We start from the raw sequence: 20,745 nt of genomic DNA, 5'->3' as shown, positions 1-20,745 counted from the left end.
AGTAGAAAATTCTTCTTTTTTCAAAAAAATCTTAAATTCTTTTTTCAAAGAAACTTAAATTCTTTTTAAGAAAAGTCTTAAATTCACCTTTTAAAAAAAAGAAGTTTAAAATTCTCCTTTAAAAAAAGTCTTAAATTCTCCTTGTTGTTTTTTTTTTAAAAAAAGACCTCTTAAATGCTCCTTTTTTTTCCAGTCTGAAATTCTCCTGTTTGTTTTTTTTTTAAAAAAGACCTCTTAAATGCTCCTTTTTTTTCCAGTCTGAAATTCTCCTTTTAAAAAAACCCACTCTTTAAAAAAATACTTTTTAAAAAAGTATTAAATTCTCCTTTTATTTTAAAAAAAGGTCTTAAATTATCTTTTTTAAAAAAGTCTTAAATCATTATCATGTTTTTTAAAAGAAGACTTAAATTCTCCTTTTTTAAAAAAAAAACAACTGAAACCACACTGTATTTCTCTATCCCCGGCTCCCGGCCCCACGGGGCGTGCAGGCAGGCTCATTCCTGGCTGGAAGCGCTCAGCCGTACCTAAAAGCCAGTGCCCGTCTGATGGCAGGGCCCAGACCTCCACCTGCCCTGTCAGGTCCCCAAGCGGGATGGAGGAAACAACCCCTTTTCAGAGAGGAAGAGCTTGGCCTGGCCCAGGCAGCGGGCACAGCCCCCGCGCCCCGTGCCCTTCCGTTTTAGGGCTTTGAACGCCCTAAAACCGCAGAGAGACGACGGGAGGGAGACAGGTTCAGCCGGTTTAGGAAGAAGCAGGTGCCTGCTGCTGTGCCGGAGGCTTTGGAAACTCCTCACCTCCTCCCTCCGCCTGCTTTTCCCATCTTAGCTCCCAAAAAACCCACCCGAAAGCTCCCCCCGCCTTGCATGCCGATGCCCTTCCTCCATGGCCCGCCAAGTAATGAGGATGGCTGTGGTGGCATCAGCCTCATCATCCCATCCTGGCGGTCTCCACCAGCAAGGATGCTCCAGCCATGCCCGTGCTGGTGCAACCCCAGTGCCAAGCATCTCCTGCAGTGGGGCGGACACACAGTTACCTTTATATTTCTTTATCCAGAAGCTCTTGTGAAATGTCCTACCACTCATAAGAAAGGATAACCCACCCATCAGACCATGGGTCCTGAGATGGCTGCTCTAAAATGGACCTCAGGGCTGCTCCTCCATCATGAAATATGCATTAATTTTTGCTTATAGTCAGAAAAATCCCCATCTCATGTGGACCTCATCAGGTAATACATCTGGCACTCCGTAACACGGGCCATGCCCTGTGGAGACCTTACAGCGCAGGAGGAACAAAGATCTATATAAGAAAACAACAAAAGCTGTTCTCAGGAGATACATATCTTATTTATTGCTTGGATACTCTTCTGAGATCCTAATCAGACACAAACAGAGCAGAGGTTCATTTGCCACTAGTGAGGACGGATGTCTTTCTTTTAATAAAAAGATTTTGAGTTTTAAATCTTTCTACATTTAGCAGCTTATAAAAAGATTGGAAATCTCTTTTCACTTGTAAAGATAAAGCTATTGCTGTGAAAAATAAATAAACTTCTAACTCTGCATGCGCATGTCTGCGTGATCCCTTGATCCTCCACCCTACAAAGAGTTCTCCATACCTTCCATCAACCGAGGTGGATGAAAGTGTCCAGGGGATAGTTTCATACTGGTGAGCTCTTCCAGACTGGCTACTCATGGACCACCTCCTCCAACCCTTGCAGTGTCTCAGCCCACCTCCAGATTTATTCCCGAAGCTCAGAAGCTCCTCTGGCGCCCAGGCCATCTTTGGGGACTGACCCAGGAATAGCAACCAAACTGATTTCTGGGTTTGTGCTCACTGGTGCCTCGCTGGGTTTTCTAAAGATGTGTCTTAAAGCTTTGAGAAGTAGCATGCTTGTTGTACACTGAGCAGCCAAGCTGCTTTCGGGAGGAGAGCGGAGCTATCCCAGCATCTTTAGCGGTTGAATTATAACCAAGCAGATCCTTCGGTCTCTCCAGAAACCTCCTTATTGCAGATAAGATAGTAACCCTATCTGAGTTTCCCCAAAGAAGATGATGCTGTCTTGCTGATGTGCTCAGGAGTGCAACAAGAAGACTCCTTGCTCTGAGGCTTCTTAAGATACAGAATATATTTGCACAAAAAAACCCCTCATGAGTACAAAGGTACCGTGTGCTAGCAGCAGGTCATCATTTGGTGACCAGCTATAGCCTCTCTTAACAGAGCACATCTCCACTGAGACAGCCACCCAAGCCAGCTCAAGCACAGCAGTGTTAGCCCATGCTACAACATGGCACTGCATGGTCAGCATGGGGAAAATAGGTATTTGAAGCACGGGAATCTGTAGAACTGTTGGGTTTTGGCTTTGTGATGAAAGCCAAAACCCTCTGAGCTGTTGTTGGGAGGGGAGAGTAGAGGAAAGTTTCTTTTTCAGGCCCATCTCCAAAAGGAAGGAGTGAGAAGTCAGATTTTCAGAGGTGCCCCACATCCACTGGTCTCCACAGGAGCTGGATGCGGTCAGCATCATGGTTATCAAACCTTCTTGCCGGCCTGAAGATCATCTGTTATTTCACCATCTCCCACCAGGCACTGCTGGAGGCAGGAGCTGCAGTCCCCTTCCTCCTGGGGGACAAGGGCTGCATGGTCCCCATGGTGCTTTCCTCTCCTTCTCCCCTTGCTGTGGACTCCTTGAGACCTTGGGAATGCACCTCCAGACCCTGTGAGCCTCAGGAAATTTGTCAGTCACCATCCTTTCCTGTCACAGCCACGACATCTCATGTGCCACAGAGAAATTACCCAGTGCATCCCTTGCCTGGCTCCCCACACAGAAGGGCACGTTTCCCCCAGAAGACAAGCTTCCCTCTCAAATAAAGACAACTGCCTCCAAAATCCCAGCATTTCCAGGTGAGCCCTGGCACCAGGAAAGGAAAGTGGCCGGTATCATATGGCACGTTGACTTTCTCTTCCAGCAGACCCCCCCCTACCTCAAGAGCTGTAATTCAAAGCCAGAAAGTGAGGATCCATGTATATATATTTTTAAAAAAATACATAAATAATATATAAAATTACAAATATATAAATATAGATAAAAATACACATTTTTTATATCTATATAGTATACATACAGGAGTACTGCCTCCTGTTGCTCAGCATATACTTGTAGCAGGGTTGGGAAGTGCCTATTGTCCCTTTCAGCACTCTTAGGACTTTGGGAAAGTTTTGAGGGTGTGAAGTGTTTCCAGGTTTCTTTGGAAGGTTTTGAACCCACTGTTATTTTTCTGGCAAGTGTTTTATTATGCAACCATACACTGTTTTGCTAAGAGACAGAAGATGCTGCCTCGAGTGTAACAAAAGGGCTTGTCTAGAAGAATTTTCTCCTCTGTTTCTAGGACAACAAGAGACATGGGAAAGAAAAGATGCTGCAGCATTACAGGAGAGCCGAATTGGGGCTCAGCACTGCAGAACCACTGCAGCTGACTGCCAGCATACCACGGACCGCACCCCGCCATTCCCACCCGCAGCCCTGCTTGGGTTAGGGCTTGCAGGAAGGAGAGACCTTGGTCTGGTAGGAAGACCTTGGTCTGGTGGGAAGACTAGCTGTTCTCCTTCAAGGGAAGGCCTTCTGGCCTCTGAAACTTGATCTATTTCCTGTCCTCCTGCTTTATTCAATGAAGTATTCATTCTGCTTCTTCAGCAAGCCTGCAAAAGTTGCTGAGCACTTGTCTCCTGTGGCTGCAATAGGAATGGGGATGCTCAACAGCAGCCTGCAGGATTGCAGCCCTAGACAGTAAACTTTTTGGCTACATTGGTCTTCTTATGTATTTGGATTGCACCTCGTAGGCATACAGCACTTTTCCGAAAACACGAACAGCAGCTGCAATGTCTGCATGTGCCTATCTGCTTTCCACATCTGCGGTGGTGGGAGATGTGAAGGTAGATGACCTGCAAAAGGTCTTGTGAAAAGTGGTGCCCAGGAAACTCACGGTGCAGATGAATGGGAGCCAAGTGGAAAGGCAGCATTGTAAAACCCACGATGGGGTCAGAGCCAGAAATCTTGGGTCCCTACATCCTCCAGAAACCTGCGTTGCATCTTCTTTGCTAGAACAGCTCTTGCAAAAGGTCTAAACCAGCAAAATCTACCTTCAAAGTGGAAGTGAATAACTCAAAATGCGGAGCAGGGCTCTTGCTTACCCCTTTTGCAATAAAAAGTAGAAAAAAAGGGATGTATTAGGTTGGAGCACCTGGGTTCCCATCCAGCGTCCCCAGGAGAGAATATGGCTGGGTTGTTACAGCTTCATCACCATTCCCCCCTTCAACAGCAAGTTGAGCCATGTGACACTGGAAACAGGGGAGCAAGAAACAGCCGAAAAAACAGTGGATGGAAGTGAAGAGAGAGAAAATGGACAGGGAAAAATAGAAAGGGGAAAGGGCAATGGTGTTGGGAGGAGAAAGGATGCCCAGGGCACATCCCGCAAGCTTTTATTTCCCATCCAGGTGCTGGGTAGGAGTCTCAAGATCTGCCTTTCACCTAGGAAATAGCCCCATTAATTATGGCTGTTGATTATGGGAATGCAACAGCTTTTTGCCACTCTGCTGCTGGGGGAGCCTGTGACCCGAGCCGTCCGGGTTTCCCAAGCATTTAGCAGTGTGGTCATGCTAATTTAGTTCGGGTTTTTCAAAGGCTTACCGGGAAAAGTTCTCTCCTTCCCAGAGGCATTGAAAGTTTTGACCTCCTGACCCTCCCTTTTAACTAGGAGGTTCAAAAGCAGCATTGCAGCTGTTAAAGTTTTTCTTCATGCCTCAGTGATTCTCTGATGGGGGACCAAGCTGGTGTTTATCTAGGCTTGACCTCTCTTCTTTGAGCCCGGAGATGTCTCTTGCGGTGCTACAGGCAGTGCAATGCTGGAAACCTCCCTGCCTTGCAATTCATTCCCTCCCTGACTGCAAACACACCAGTACCCGTTACTAATCCATCCCCCACCAGAAGCTGGGGTTCCCGGCACTGGTCCCATATGTCCATCAAGCTGCAGATTCATTTACATTTAATCCACTGTGACTTGTCTATGAAACACGACCCTCATCCTGCTCCAATGCTGGCATCCATTTGGCTTCCAAAAGTCAACTGTTGATTTCTGAAAATAAACTATAACCCCCCTCTCAGTAGGCTACCGCTGGCCTCGCACGGACCTTCAGTGTCTTGTCCTCCCCTCTGCTGCCAAGGCTCATTACTTTCAGAGGACATCCTCCCCTTAATTTACATCTTTGTCACACACTGCATCCACGGTGCCAGACTCCCTCTTCCTCAAGGATCAAGATCCAACAAAGCGCTTGAGCACAGGTTTAACTTCAAGCATCTTGTTTTGGGATGGCACTATGCGTGTCACATCCCCAACCTAAGAGGTTGGAGATAGATGGCCTGATTCGTTACTGTTGTATCCTATTACTCACAGCAGCCCAATTTCTAAGCCAGGACAGGGGTTGGTGCCTTCTGCTTTGCACAAGACCCACCAGCTCATCCCGGTGCAGGAGCATTAGGTTAGGATGCAAAGCAAGGTGTAAGGAGGCGGAGAGGAAAAGTTTCTGAACTGCCAGTCCCTAGAGCTGTGGGATTAACCACATTCACACCAACAGATTAGGGTCATTAACATACTCATTAAAAAAGGGAGAGTCCTACTGTGAATAATGACAGGTGCTTCACACTGGCAGGTGCCTGGTCCCCCGTGGTGGAGACTTAAAGGTGGTGAGATAGTGATGAGCACCGATGTTGCAGGCAACTCCAAGGCAGGAGCAGCCCTCACCCTTTTTACACCTTTCCTGCCGTCTGAAAATGGTGGTAGCACAGAAACGTGCATGGCTGAGGGTCTGAATTAGCCTGGATTATGCCCCCAACACCCATGGTGCAGAGCCCTCTGCAGAAAGGTGCTTGTGGTAGAAGCTGGGGTAGGGACCTGCTCTCTGGGCTCCTGCATCCCTGCTCGGTTATTATCTCCTTAGGTGAGCTCAGCTTCCCTAGCTGCAAAATGGGGATAATGTTTACTTTACTTGCAGGAGTGTGGAGGAATTAATTAATTAATTAATGTTTATGAACTTTCAGATCCCATGGTGCAGAGCCCTCTGCAGAAAGGTGCTTGTGGTAGAAGCTGGGGTAGGGACCTGCTCTCTGGGCTCCTGCATCCCTGCTCGGTTATTATCTCCTTAGGTGAGCTCAGCTTCCCTAGCTGCAAAATGGGGATAATGTTTACTTTACTTGCAGGAGTGTGGAGGAATTAATTAATTAATTAATGTTTATGAAGCGCTTTCAGATCCCCGAACAAGAGGGGTGAGATGAGCAGCGAGGATTCATGAGGTAGGTGCAAAGCATTATGATGAATTATTGCAATTCAAAGGTAAATTATTGTTATTGCTGCCTAATAAACAGATACAGCCATTAGCCATTAGACAATCTGATTTCTAACTCTGTTAGCTTCTTTTTTCCTCCTTCTTCCCAACAAAAGCATGGTTCACCCCTGCTACTCACACTCAGTTGACTGTAATAACCCATTGAATCATATGGGGCTGACCCATCTGGCCCAGCTTCTGGTGGGAAGGAGAAGCGTGGTGCAGCCAGCCCCGGTGCTAGCGCGGATGAGACCTGCAGCAAGGCAGCTTCAACTTGCACCACTGCCACAAGCTTCTCATCTGCAATGGCACTGGGGGAAGGCAGAAGATTCTTCCTTTGCAATGGGGAGCATCCCCAGAAGACGACTCCTGTCCAGCTTCAACCAGCAAACTTGCTGGCTGAGCTTCTTCAAAGCCTGTCGCAGGTCAGGAGGTGTGAGCGCCCGGATGCAATCCCACTGCTCATGGTTACCACCCCTCAGATGGGCTGGTGAACATGCCCATGTGCATGCCCCTAGCCCAGCCTTTCCTTAGAAAGACTTAAACCCTCAGTAAGACCTTGTACTCGCTGTGGGGTAGGAGAGCACGGGGGCAGTGACACAGCAAACAGGCACGTGGGAGCTCGGACCTGATCTAAGCTGGGCTGAAAACAGTCTTTAGGCAGTTTGGCCACCTCTGCCTTGAAACCAAAGCAAACATGACCTGTTTTAAACCAGTGTGAGTAATGTGAATCCCAGGCTGGTATGAGCAGGTTTTTCCAGTTCTTGCGGCAGCCTTTCTGCCTCCTTCCCTGCCTGGGCTTCCAGTTTCGCACTGGGAGGGCACCCGAGCCTGGGGAGGAGCACAGCTTCCACCCTTCAGGACACCTTTTTCCTGCTCTCTACCCATGCCATTCCCATTGGTCCCAAATTGCTTTTCCAACACAGTGCCTCAGAAGCAACCTGCCAGCCTGCACTCTCAGCCAGCCCCACATCTCCAGCCTCACAGTCCTCTCACACCACCAAAACCAGAGGTCCTCCCCCACGGCCTCGCTCTGCTGTGGTTGCTCGTGCCAGGCGTCAGAGCACAGCACAGTTCTGCACCAGCTCTGTGCCTTGGCAGTACCCAAGTGGGTACCTCGGGCAGAAACAAGGAAGGTCCTGAGCCCAAATTGCTTTGGCAGTACTGACTTGGACATCCAAGACCACCACTAGACACAAGCCTGTGAAGGACAGGCAAGTTCTCTAGTTTCTAATTGTCCTGTATTATTTTTATGCTCAAAAACATCTCCCCCCGCCCCCAGCTAGGAAGACCAGGGTTATGCATGAAGACCCCAGTTCAGCAAGATAGTTACACCTGGATTGGAACCCATCACTAAAGACTTAAACCCCTGCAGGATAACAATAGTTATCCTTAGTTATTTCAAGTCCTAAGTGGGTCCTATATGCAGCACAGAAAGAATAATGCCTAAATAAAGAGGAGCAGAGATTATTTTTTTCCTCCTTGATGAAATTTTGCAGTTTTTCTTTTAATTTTGAAGATAAATTGTTATTATCCACAAGGGACAAATTTTTTATTAGCTATTGATTTTTACATGAAGATATTATTTGTCAGGATACTTTATTTGCTCTCCATGTCCAGAGTACTTGAGTAGGTTAGGTAATGTATCTCAGCCAACTGGAATTCACTTGGAAAGCCAGAGAGAAAACAGATTTTATTACCTACTATGCTAAGAATAAATAGTACCCTATGCCTACAAAGTATTGCTGTATTCTTAACCCAAGGTTTTCTAGTAACTACATGAATCATGCAAACAAAGTTGCTTTTTCGTTTGTATGTTAGCAACACGCCTGAAATAGAAATATCATCCAACAGATGCACATTCAGCATGTATCTTCCTTTCTATTGGAAAGTCAGTAAATTGGCTTTTGCTTCTATAATGCTGATCTCTTGGCAATTTCTGAGTGCAGCCGTACTCAGCACATGGCAGGCAGCTCTAATAACAGGCGATCTAAGCAAAAAGGAGGATTTAGGATGCCCTTGCTCACTGAGATTTTCCACCTCTTAATAGTCAAGATTTGCCTTCAGGCTGTGTGTTAGTTAAAGTCAGGGGCAACCTACCACCGATGAGGCTCTGCAAAGTGCTGCTCACCTCCCGCACTTTGCGTGAACCAGCATAGCTCCAAAACACACGCAACAGCCCTGAGAAGGACATGCCATGGCAGATGTTGGCACCTCCAAATGGCTCTCTGGTGGGTCCTGCTTTTCTTACCAAGCATCCCCCCTTTTCCCACCAGGCATGGGAAATATGCCTGGCTGGCATTCAGAGAAAGTGGAAAACAACTGAACAGCCAGAAACTTTAGACTGGACGAAGCCTGGAGCGCATCGCCTTCAACAAGGGGGAGTTTTAGAAAACAGCACCTTTGTGAAACCAGAGAGAGAAGACAATACAGAGCCTGGCATGGGCAATGAAATATGTATGTACCTAGGACCTCATCCAGCTCTCTCCAGCCACTGTACCTCTTGCCTTTGCATTCAAGGGGCTCTGGATCCCATCCAAAAAAGATGCAGGGGAACAAATGTAGCCCTGGCAACCCCACTGATGGCAGGGAGGAACAAAGAGGACCCCCCCCCGGCTGAATTTGTTTCCATTTTTAATCCTTATCTACACCCATCACCCCCATGCATGGAAAGAGGCTTCTCAGCTGTATAGATTTGCATTGCTATGGGAGTTTGAAGTGATAAAACTTTTGGCCTGCCTATTCAGAAGCAATTAGTGATTCAAAGCAGCCTGAGACATCTTAAAGGGGCCTGGTTTTCCAAGAGACAGGTGTTCTGAGCTGACTTCAGGGGAAAATCGAGATTTTTAGAAAAAAGAAGTCACTGGCTGCTTGAAAATACAGTTCCTTCAAGTCTTAGTAGGGAAAAAAAAATTGCACAGAAAATTCCAGTTTAGGCTGGTAAAATCTGGGAGGAGGTGGGGAGAAATGGCTTAATTTACAGTGCTGGTAGAAGTAATGCTTTATCTATGTATTGACCACATATAATTTATATGTTCCTTTTCCAGGTTAAGGATTTCCCCTCCACCACCATGAGTAACACAGGCACAGCCATCTCCCATTAACGCTGTCATCCCAGCATTCCTGTCCCAACGCAACATCAGCTCTGAGCCAGAATTTCTTACCCAGATGTCCTACCAAGGGAGGAGGTATTTTTTTTGAGCATTGTTGCTCATAGACTTTTAAATCTACCTAGGCAAAAGGGCAGCCTACCAGCCTTTAGTTTGACTGCAGGGACCAGCACATCCTTGTTGCCGCTGTCGCAGGGCAAACCCAGGGAAGGAATGAGACCCGCACCACAGCCCATGCTGTTACAGTCTCTGGCAGGATGAAAAGCCCTGGAAAGCAGCCCAGGGATGGTTAGCTCTCAGGGTCCCTGGGGAAAGGCAGGAAAATCCATGCCAAGGGAGAGCTTGCCCATGCAGAGACATCGGGGCAGGGCAAGCTGGTATACAAATGTCTAATGCAGAGGAGAAAGCATCCACCCTCCCCCTGAAGGAATTGTCCTATGGTGTCCTCCCCATGCAGCTCATTTTCTCCGTCTATAACCAGGAGACATAAATAGGTGCCTGCAACAGGCAACTGAGAGCAAAGTGAGGCTTTTGCTTGATGCTATGGAGGCTCCAGCTCCTCCCTATCCCCACGCCGCCGAGTTATGCTGACACAACCACTGAATTGTCGGATCCAGGAGAAAAAAGGGAGGAGGAGGAGATCTCTAACTTCCATCTGGAGGCGTCTTCTCCTTCCCACTGTACTATGTGCAGCACCTGGGCTCCCTGCAAAAGCATCCCAGTCAGCCAAAGTTGTTTCCACTACGCGTGCCACGTTGCTCCGGGGCTGCTGCTGGGGCTTTGCCAGGCAGAAAACAGCAGGAGAAGACTGTAGGAAAGGGTAGGGCTGAGTTAAAAAAAGAGGATTTCTTCAAGAGAGTGCTTGAAAGCTAACAGGGCAGAGAGCCACAGCTGGCTTGGGATGCATTTTAAACAGCTTTTTAATCCGAGAGCAGATATATCCATCACCATCTCCAACATCTGTCTGGCAAGTGGGACGGGTGGGGGCAATAATCTCCCAGGCTGTTACACGCAGACTAGGAGAGAAACTAGGCAGCAGATAAATTTGGCATCCCTCAGGTGTCTCCAAGGGGAAGCACCGGTTGGGAAGGGGTGCTGCTTGGCCCTGGCGAGTGATGGAGGAACACCCAGGTGGTGCAGATATCCTCGTCTCCCCTTAGCGCTGTGGGAATCAAACACTCAGTGGGGAAAAACTCCACTACATGCAGCTCTGCAAGGCTTAACGAACATCTCGGGCTGCTCAGCTCCAGAACTGGTTTTGTGTGATACAGTACAAGTCTCCAGCTGAGATCAGGGCCTGCAACATGCACTCACAGACATAGAGGGACATCTCCCACCCCAGAAGCTTTCAGGCTGGAGAAGACTAATAAAAGGAGAGAGAAAAGATACTTCTTCCTATTTCCCAAGTGGGGAACAAAATTCTCAGAGCCAGCTTAAAAGCAAAATAAACAGCATGCAAACATCAACCTGCATTTTTAGGTACTTACATGTCTTCACGCAACTGGTCCTGGCTGATTTTTCCCCAAGCTACAAAGCATCAAAAGCAGAGGCATGAATTGCAACTGCTTTCCCTGGTCCCGGGCTGCTAAACCTGCACTTCCCTGCCTGTGCAGAAAACTGCTGCCGTACTCAGCCAAAACAAGGGGCCAGACCTGCAAACCTATCCCAGGTGCTTTTCAGAGGGTGCTACACCTGCAAGAATAACTTAGATTTAGGGCAAGGTCATAAGCGCGTGTGAAATGCAAGATGCAGCAGTGAGGAGAGAGCCACAGGCGTTGTGGAAGAGGACCAAGACACCTGGCTGGGGCCGATCTCAGAAGATCTGTCAGCCCTCACGGCATCTGCTGTGTTTCTTGTCGTCCCAACAGTAGCTGATTATGTGGATATCTCACTTTTCTTAGCACATACACATGCACCATCAGGTTTTAACTCCTGCTGTTGCAAAGACATGTTAGAAGTGTGACCCAGAAACGCTGCAAAGGTTCAGAAAGCAAAGCATACCCACAATTTACTTCTTCAATCTTACACTTCAGGGCTGTGCTGCTTTTTGAGTTGACAAACTGGTGTGGGACCAACAGACTACTAAAATGCCAGAGGTTCCTCCCCAAAATCAGGTGTCAGAGAGGATAAATCGAGTCTAACGGCAGCTACAGGAAGGACTTTCCTAGATCCTATGGGACCCTCAAGACCATATAGCAATCACTTGGAAAAACTCACCAGACAAGAAGCAAGAGGAGATACAGCAGAACCAGTCAGTCTGGAGGTGGTCCAGGAGACCATCTCCAACCCACTGCTGGCACCCACCGCTCACCCCCTTCCTCCCAAAGGAAATTTCCAGCCACTCCGGTTCACTCGTGTGACAAGTTTTTCCTCCCCTACCCCTGCTCAGGTGTGACCGTGTCAGCCGTTTTTCAGCCAAGAGGATGCTTTGCACTGAAGGGATCCAGAGACAAGCCTTGTAATTAGGAGGTGGGTGCCACCCACCAGTTAACCCCTCCTCCTTCCTCATTTAGCCTGGGAGATGTATAGCCAGGTTTGTTTATATTGCCCATACAACTTATCATTTGTGCATACTGCTTTCCGTCTTCAAAGCACTTCAGCAGGTGTTTTGCAAGCTTCTGTCCAACCCTCATGTGACAAAGGTTTCGGAAAGGGGACGGAAGGGGAGCAGGGCAAAGAAAAGCTAAATAATTTGCATCGGGACAAAAAGAGTGAGCAGTAGAGCCAGGATCAACACTTAGCAGCTCCTGTCTTAGCAGCTCCTGCCTTTGAATCTCGTGCTCTGATATTTGCCTGTACCTCACTACCTTCAGGTTCAAAAATGGTGTCATGATGCCTGGTGCTCATCTTGGTACCAGAGAGCAGATTTCAAGGGATTTGCTTCAGTTCAGCACTCCTGTGGTCACAGCCACTGGACTGAGTGGTCCTGGACCACTGATTAAACTAAATAATTTCAAACATCTGGCAGTGGTTAGTAAAACCATGATCAGCACGTGTTTCCCTTAACAGCACCACAGGAAAGAGAATAGAAAGGATCCGTCCATGACCTCTCATCCTAGCTGATGTTTTGGACTGGTTAAAGTAGGGAGCGGTGGCCTGACAGCCTGAGCTGCCCCCTCCGCCGTGCTGGCACTACTCTTGGTGCAGAGAACTGGATCAAGGACTGGTCCAGCTGTAGAAAAAACCCAGGGGAGAGAATGGTTATTTTTTTCTGCGAGATCGGTGCCTCTGCATCAGCCAGTCAGGGAAATGCTCGTGCCAACAAAGGAGAAGGTGGAGGAGCAAGTGCTTGGATCAGGCTGGGGGATGAAAACAGCTTAAACCACTTTTCCCATCGCTAACTGTAGCAGTAGAGCAGCTCCAGGCATGTCGATGGAGCTACAGCAACCTGGACCAGCACTGTTGTTTGTATCGGCCTGTACTTGGAAATATCTGGTCCAGTTGCCCAAAATTCATAATATATTGATAACCCTGCCACAGCTTTACCATCAGCACTCCTGACTTGCTAAGCCCCTTAAATAATTTTTGGGCCAAGAGCAGCCCCTCTCCTGGGTGGTCCTGGGCCCACAAACTACTTATTTTCTCCCCATCGCTGGAACAATCTTGTACTGAAGATTGTTTTGCTGGTTTTGCTGCAATTTTTCTCTCTTACTACACAGGGAGAGGAAAGCTCATTAAAATGGAGAGAAGAGACACACTCCCCATCTTTGTCTCTTAATCACGAGGCAAAACGAAAAGGCTCTAGCAGATAATGAGCCACTCAACCAGAGTGTTCCCAGTACCAGACCCACCTGACGAGCTGCTCCCTTGGGTGAGGTGAGAGCAACACTATCAGCCCCTTGGCTCTGCTGGGAGAGCCCCTACCTAAACCTGCCATTTGCTCTCCTCCTGGCAGTGTGTGTCAAGGCTCTGCCCCACGCTTTGCTTCCACCCTCCCAGCTGTAAAGTAGACATAATGCATATGGCATCTTTCCCAAAGCCCTCCAGGACCTGCTGCTGAAGACTCCAGAAGCATTAGAGGACTCTAGTGTCACCATTGCTTTGGGGATTACTCCCTTCTGGGGTAGGGGAGGGTGGCAATTATAGGAATCGAGTCTCCAGCCCTCTCCTCCACGAGCAGGGAGGGCAAAGCAATTTTGGCTTCTCCACTGATGGCTATGCAGGGCGAACAAACACAAAGTGCCAAGGCTGGAGGCCGCAGGCGTTGGGGTGATGCAGAGCTGGAGACAGCCCCAGACGCAAGGGCTAGGTAAGGACTACCAGCTCCACGTACGCTCACGCTGAGTAATATCCTGAGGAGCCCAAACGCACATGGAGATGGCTGGGACTTGGGAAATCTTGCCCAAGGGCCAACGGGGCTCTAGCGAGTGACCGCGCAAGCTCCTACAGATCCCACATTCATTAAAAGTAAAATTAATGTCTCCCTTTAATAACCTCGTTAATGATGTCTGCTCTCCTAGGAACCAGGATTGCTTGGGGCTCATGTCTATGGAGAAGATCTGAGCTTACGCTGAAGCCTTTTGGTGAGTGAGCTTTGCCAGGGTCCCTCTGCTATGAGGACTCCCTGGTGTATAACAGAGGTTGGGTCTATGCTGGGCCTTCACAGGGGCAGTGAGTGAGTCTGTCTTTCTCTTTCCTCCCTTCAAGACCCATTTTTGGAACACTTCTAGGTGTCCTGAAGCAGAGCATCTCTACTTCTCCACAGTGTTTAAAGGGTATGAAGAGAAGGAAGGGGCACAGACTGACAGGTGCACAAGTCTTACCATGAGTGTCTCTTCTTTAAGAAAGCAAGAGGAAAGAAAACAGATCAAGCGTTATTTTTCTTGGTAAGGAGAAGGGATAATTTCCTGGTCATGACTCAGTGCTGTCATATGGAGTCAATGACTGTCCTTTATACACCTCACAGTTTTGCCTTTAAAACACCGCTCATGACAACACACCTCTCCAGGTAAGGTGCAATTACCTGGGAGTTCACTAGATCATCGCTAGCAATTACCCAGCTGCCTTGTGTCCCATCAACCCACCCTAATCACTACATCATCACTACAGCCCTAAAACTGGTAGCTCCTACTCTCAGCAGTAAAGATCATCATTAAACATCTGGGAGTGAATTTACTACCAGCCACAGAGTGATTACTTGCTGGGGTCATTGCAAACATGCAAACTGAGCAGAAGGATTGTTATAAAATATGATCCCACTAAAATAAAAGCAGATGCTATTAGTGAGCAACAGGCAGTGTTTATTCCATAAAACACCAGGAAAGACAAGTTATTTAATGACTATCTGGGGAAGTCCTGCTTCGCTGGGGCTAGCGCTCCCAGTTCATAAACTGCCTCAACAGAACTGTTTGGGAGATACAGAGAGCTGAATTTATTCCTGTTTATGGCCTGCAAGGTGTGGGTATGTTTTCCTCTCTCTTGGGTTTCAGACTGACATTACTGTTCATGGATTTAATAAAGCCTGAAGAATGTACTTGGCTTAACCCTTCAGAGAAACAAGGCTCATTTGAACTAAGTGGAGCAGGGAGAGCTGTTGGTCCAAGTAGGAGCAGAATTATCCAGTCCCAAGTTGTTAAACTTTAAAAATTGACTCTAAAAACATGATTGTTGAAAAAAATAATTAAAATACCCAATTCGTTTCATTCACCTTTAGGATTCTGAATTTCCAGGTTCATCTAGGTCAAACCTCCTCTAACTACATGGGGCAGATGTTTTTCTTTAACTTTTATTTAGATACAAAAAGCATAATTTATTCTCACAGATCCAGTAACTGGGTCTTCTAGGCAAAGCCTATACTGCTCCCCCTAAAATTGTCAACTTTGGCAACACAGCATGATGCAGGATTTATTTTTTTTTAAACTGACAACTTGTGCTACATATTCCCATTTAAACAGTGAAAAATTATCTATGTAACAGGCATGACCCTTTGCCTCTCTCTAATCCCCCCCTCCAGCCCTGGGACAGGCTGGCTGTGCTAATCTTACACCTCCAGATCATCACTGCAAATCCAGGTCAGCAACAACCAGCGGTTTGCTTCCCATCACGAGGCTACTTGGAGACTGCACGATTGGTTTGGGGAATCCTTTGGCAGAGGAGCCCTTGTCGTGTCCTGCTCCTAAAGTCCCTGTGCCTCTGTATGGAAAATGGTCCGGGATGGCTCCTGTGCTCCATCACCTCACTCCAGGGACAGATCCAACTGTGATCTGGCTGGCAGGTAGAGGGAAACAGCTGGATGGCTGCAGTCACTTTGCCAAAGCATGTGCCCTGTGCCAGGTGTGCTCCCAAGGGATCTCTGGACAAAGCCTCTGAATGTTGTTTCAGGCATGGGGCAAATCAAATATGCCCCCTCAGCCTGAGGATCCCTCCCTTCTGCTCCAGCTTTGCTTGACACGCTGTCAGCAAAACCCTCTCTGCTCATTTTGTGATGTCCCTCTGCCTTTGCCTGCCACCAGGATGCCAAGGAACTGCTTTTCTGCTACAAGCATGAGGCTAGGAGGGATCTCCAAGTCTCCTTGTGCCTTTGGGTCTGTGGGAAAGGCTTGTTCAGGCAGCCCCCAGCCCTGTGCCCTGAAGCTGTGAGCAAAAAGGTCTTGGCATTGTGAGCCCACTCCGTCCCCCACTTGCAGCACCAAAGCGTTTCTGAGTCGTGGCACTGCTTTTCAACATGTGCCGCTGAATCCATGCAGGATGCCAGCTCTTCTGCAAGCTTGCAACCTGCCACTGAGCCAGGAGGCTCCTCTGGGATGGATGTTACCTCGTGAAGGGAGTTTCTCATCTTGGACAGCTCGAACCTGCCCCATTGTTAACGGCTGGCACATGGTTTCACACGTGTGGCTCTGCCAGTTTTCATGGGTGCAAAATACGCTGTGCTGAGTGCTGCCTCCCTGTGCAGGCAAGCATCCTCCCCCTGCCAGCTCCTCACATCTCTGCTTCCATCTCCCAGGTGGAGGAAAAAGCCCTTTCTTTACAGCACGCCCCCCCTCAAATGCCCCTTGCTTCCCTGCACACTGCTGAGCCCTGGGGGGCCCTTCCCTCCTCACCCCCCCAGCTCCAGGGGGATGGCATGCAGGCGGGTCATGCTGAGGCAAAAGCAGAGCAGCTCTCTATCAGAAGGAAAAGCTCTTTCATTTCAATTTAAAGCCACCTTCTTCTAGCACAGCTCCTAGCCCTGGGTCCCCTGCAGGGCTATTGTGAGTTTGATTAATCAGGTGAACCCAAACCTACCAGAAATCACCTGCTCTGTCCTCTTGGGGCAAGAGAGCTGACCACATGACCGTCTGAAGGCCCCTCGACTCCCCTCTCCCCACACAGCTTCTCCCCAAGCATCCCTCCCGCAAGCCCCACTGAACGGTCACTTCCAAGATCCCCAAAAAACCCGTGATTTTCCCTGCCTCCCCCCCCACTTAAAACAAGCTTCTCCGCTGCCATGTCTGTGCGGGAGCGCAGGTGCCAGCTGAGCGGCGTGCAAAGTCAACGCCAACGGTGGCCACCTGACACCCGCAGTGCAAAATGGGCGAAACTCATCCCAACTCCAGAGCCACGGCTGGAGTATGGGCCGGGACCGCGCAGGGGGTACCTGGAGGAGGAGGGCCGGTGGCCCAGTGCGCCGCTCCTCGCTCCGCGGCGCCTGCCTTTCCCCAGCACCTGCCGCGCTCCCAGAGCGGGGACGCGAAAGTCTGGCTCCTCTGCTTCTCGTTGCCAGGACACCTCGGCATTCAAACCCGAGCTTGGACCAATCAGCCCCAGGGCTGGGGAGCACCAGCCCCACGTCATCCGCCGCCGGCATTTATTTGAGCAAAAAAGCGTGACAGCGGTCACACAGCCCGTGGAGAGATTCCTTTGTGAGGGTGGGCTCTGCCCCCACCCCTGCTGCTTACTGGAAGCCTCTTCTGTCGGGCTGCGGAAAACAAAAGAGCCGTGGAGAAGTGAAGGGAGAAGAGCTCTTCCCTCTGACTGCCAAAACCGAGTTTGAAAGGCTGGGCTATTCTGCATGTCCTCTCTCTCCACTTCCTGGCTCCAACCCAGACCCCGGTGGGTCACCTCACCAGGGAGAGCCAGCGCCCAGGTCACCTCTGTCAAGGAGTGATGGAACTTCCCCAGCATTGGTAGGGTGCTCCTCGTGCCTCCAGTGCGGCCTCTTCCACCTGCCTAGCTCTGCCCCAGACCACGCAGCGTGGGCACGGACCCACAGACTCACAGCTTCAGGGATGCTTTCTGGCTTGGATGAGGTCGCAAGGGAATTTTTTCTCCCAGCCAGGCCCTGCAAGATGTTTTCTACAGAGCCCAGAACTGGAGTCCTAAGACCCTCATGAGCACAGGGGACTCAGGTGCACAACGCAGACAGACCGTGCTTGGTGCTGGCTTCCCTGCTCAAACACGTGCAGCTGCTATCAAGGTGCACACCTCAGTGAAAGAAGCAGCCATTGTTCTTGCTCCTTCGGTGCCAGCAGTGGGAACCTGTGCATTTCAATTGCCCACAGCTGGGGAGGGTTAGATGCACTAGGCTCCTTCCCAAGGTGGGGTAGGTCCAGGTGCCTTGGTAGATACTGAAAAGAGGCCTCCACATCACCTTAGTGGTGGCGGTAGGAGGATGGACAACAGGGATGACAACAGGGACCCAGGTGTCCTGGCAGAGCTCCTCCCCTTAAACCCCTTAGACCCTCCGACCCAGTCATCTATGTGGATCTCCTTCCTGCTCATGGGATGAAGTTGCAGGATAACATCCTCCACACCCAGAGCAGATGCTGAGCCTCTGGAATAAGTGTACCTGGTTTCTGCTAACCCCGCTGCCTGTCGTTTATTCTCCCCAGCAGAAGACAACAGAGGTTTTGCCAGGTCCCAAGAGAAGATGACCTGAAGTGTGGTCTGAGCATGCTGGAGGGAGGAACCGGAGGATCAGCTCCGTGTGGTGCCGTGCCTGACTCACCTCTCCATTATACCACCTCCCAAACACTCATTTCACTCCATTAATTAGCTAGGCCGCTGAGGTGCAATCCACTCCCGCGGCCGGCACTCAGGCTGGTTTGCTTGGCACCCAGTGCCGGCAACAGTTAACAAATCCAGGCTGGCTCCTCACCCCGCTCTGCTCCGCAGGCAGATGCGGATGAGCTGTAGCAGCCTTTTCCCAGGGGACCCACGTGTTGTCTGTACAGTACTAGGCACCCAGACTGCCTTCCTCGCCTTCGGGCTCAATACAGCACCTCATGAATGAGGTATGATTGAATCAAGGATACTGTTTCTGCAGAAGACGGCTCACGCGAGGCTGTAAAGGACTTGAACGCATTTATTTTATATATTATATATAAATATTTATATTTATATATATTTATACAGTTAATTTGCAGTGACCTTACGGAGTAGACAAATGCACAGGGAGGTGTCCGTGTGGCTCTGATGATGCTCTGCTCATCCTTGGCATCAGCCTCCAGCAGTGCTGGTGGGATCATGGTTACAGATGTCCCTCGTTTGGCTCAGATACCAGATTTCTCCATTGACTCAATGTAGGAGGAGAAGGGGAATGACAATCACAGAAAGCAATGGGATGGATTTCACCCCCTCATTAGCTCCACCATCCCAATTACAAAGCCTGGGGAGGGCAGCAGCTGTCAGGCAGGGCTGCAGCCCCACCAGCACACACAGTGCAGGAGGGTGAAAACAACGACATTTCTGGGAGTCTTCCCAAAGGGAACAGACAACGTTGCAAGACAGCAGGTGTGTATCAGCATGGAGCCAGGTGGATATGAAAGGACATCCCCACCAGTGCTGTTAGTGCTTTTAATAGCAGGTTACGAAAGCTGAACAAAATTGTAAAGCAGTAAGACCTGGCTGGCTGGGCATCGCCATGGTGTAGCAACACATGGCAGTGAGCTGCAATGTTGAACCCATGTAAAAGGCAAGCAGCCAGGCCTGGCCAGCAGTGGGGCTTGGAGATGAGGCTATCAGAAACACCAAGTTGGGATTGTACCAGCATTTCTCTGGTGGAGAAAGAGCCATTTCTGCACTTCTTGCACATGATTTAGAAGTGTTCCTCTACTCATCTGTCCCCACCCAAGCCAGGAGGGGAATTCCAGCCCCCCAACTCACCATCTCTTATTTCAGGTTTTAACGTAGGCAGCTGTCCTGGTTTTGGCAGGGATAGAGTTAATTTCCTTTCTAGTAGCTGGTACAGTGCTGTGTTTTGGATTTAGGATGAGAACAATGTTGATAACACACTGATGTTTTAGTTGTTGCTAGGTAGTGCTTACACTAGTCAAGGACTTTTCAGCTTCCCATGCTCTACCGACTGAGAAGGCTGGAGGTGCACCTTGGGTCCCAGTCCCAGTCTCCTGGGGAGATTTTCAGTCAATGGAAAAAACACACTTGAGAGCGACTTCTCTCTTAGGCGGCTGACTCAGCCCCTGGAGGTGCCATCTCCCTTCTCCACATAGGCAGGAGCCAGGTATAACCAGGCATTGTCAAGTGCCTCATGTTAGATGGGAGACAAGTCCTGCCTCCAGGCAAAATCAAAGGATGTGAGATACCAAAATAGTCCAAAGGACCGGGGCCTCACTCCTTAGCTAGGATCCACCGCTGACCGGCCCCATGCATTTTGTCCAGGCATGGGAAGCACTGATGGATTGGTGAGTGAACTCAGCTCCCTCCTCTAGGACTCACCAGCTCCTTCCAGAGCTGAAGATGCTGCTGCTGCTGGTGCCAGCATGGGAAGGGAGCACAATATCCCCTTTTGCACAGCTCTCCTGCAGCCAAGCTGTCAGAAAAGCTGTTGTGTCACTGGACTACAGACATCCGTCCAGACAGATGGGACAACTGACCATGGACCCTTTGAAAGGATTATAATGGAAGAGGGTCCCAGCAGAAATCTCCTCCACCATGTCACTACGAGTGTCATCATGCAGCAAGGCTAAAAGATAGCAATGAAATATGCTAAACTAATTCAGCGATGGGGCAGAGTGGACTCAACCAGTTAACCATCCAGGGCAGCAAGCAGGTATTTTCCAGAGTCCAGTGGCTCAGTTTTGCCCCTTCTTGCTTCTCCAAGCAAGATCTGCTCTGCCTGTTATTGGTGCAGATGTCCCATCCACAGCCACACAACATCATATGCACTGATGCAGTAGCACGATGGGATAAGACTGTATCTGGATGCAGCAGCACAGTGATTTCCCTTCAAGTGGTTACTCCTTTGGGAGCTGCCCAAAATCCTCAGCTAGCCACCACCAGAGCTGGTGGGCTGGTGGAAGGAGAGAAATAAATCAGCTGTTTCTAGAGG

Source organism: Aptenodytes forsteri, unplaced genomic scaffold (assembly GCF_000699145.1).
Source record: "Aptenodytes forsteri isolate BGI_AS27 unplaced genomic scaffold, ASM69914v1 Scaffold17, whole genome shotgun sequence".
Lineage (NCBI taxonomy): Eukaryota > Metazoa > Chordata > Aves > Sphenisciformes > Spheniscidae > Aptenodytes > Aptenodytes forsteri.
Note: the sequence above shows the minus strand (reverse complement) of the source record.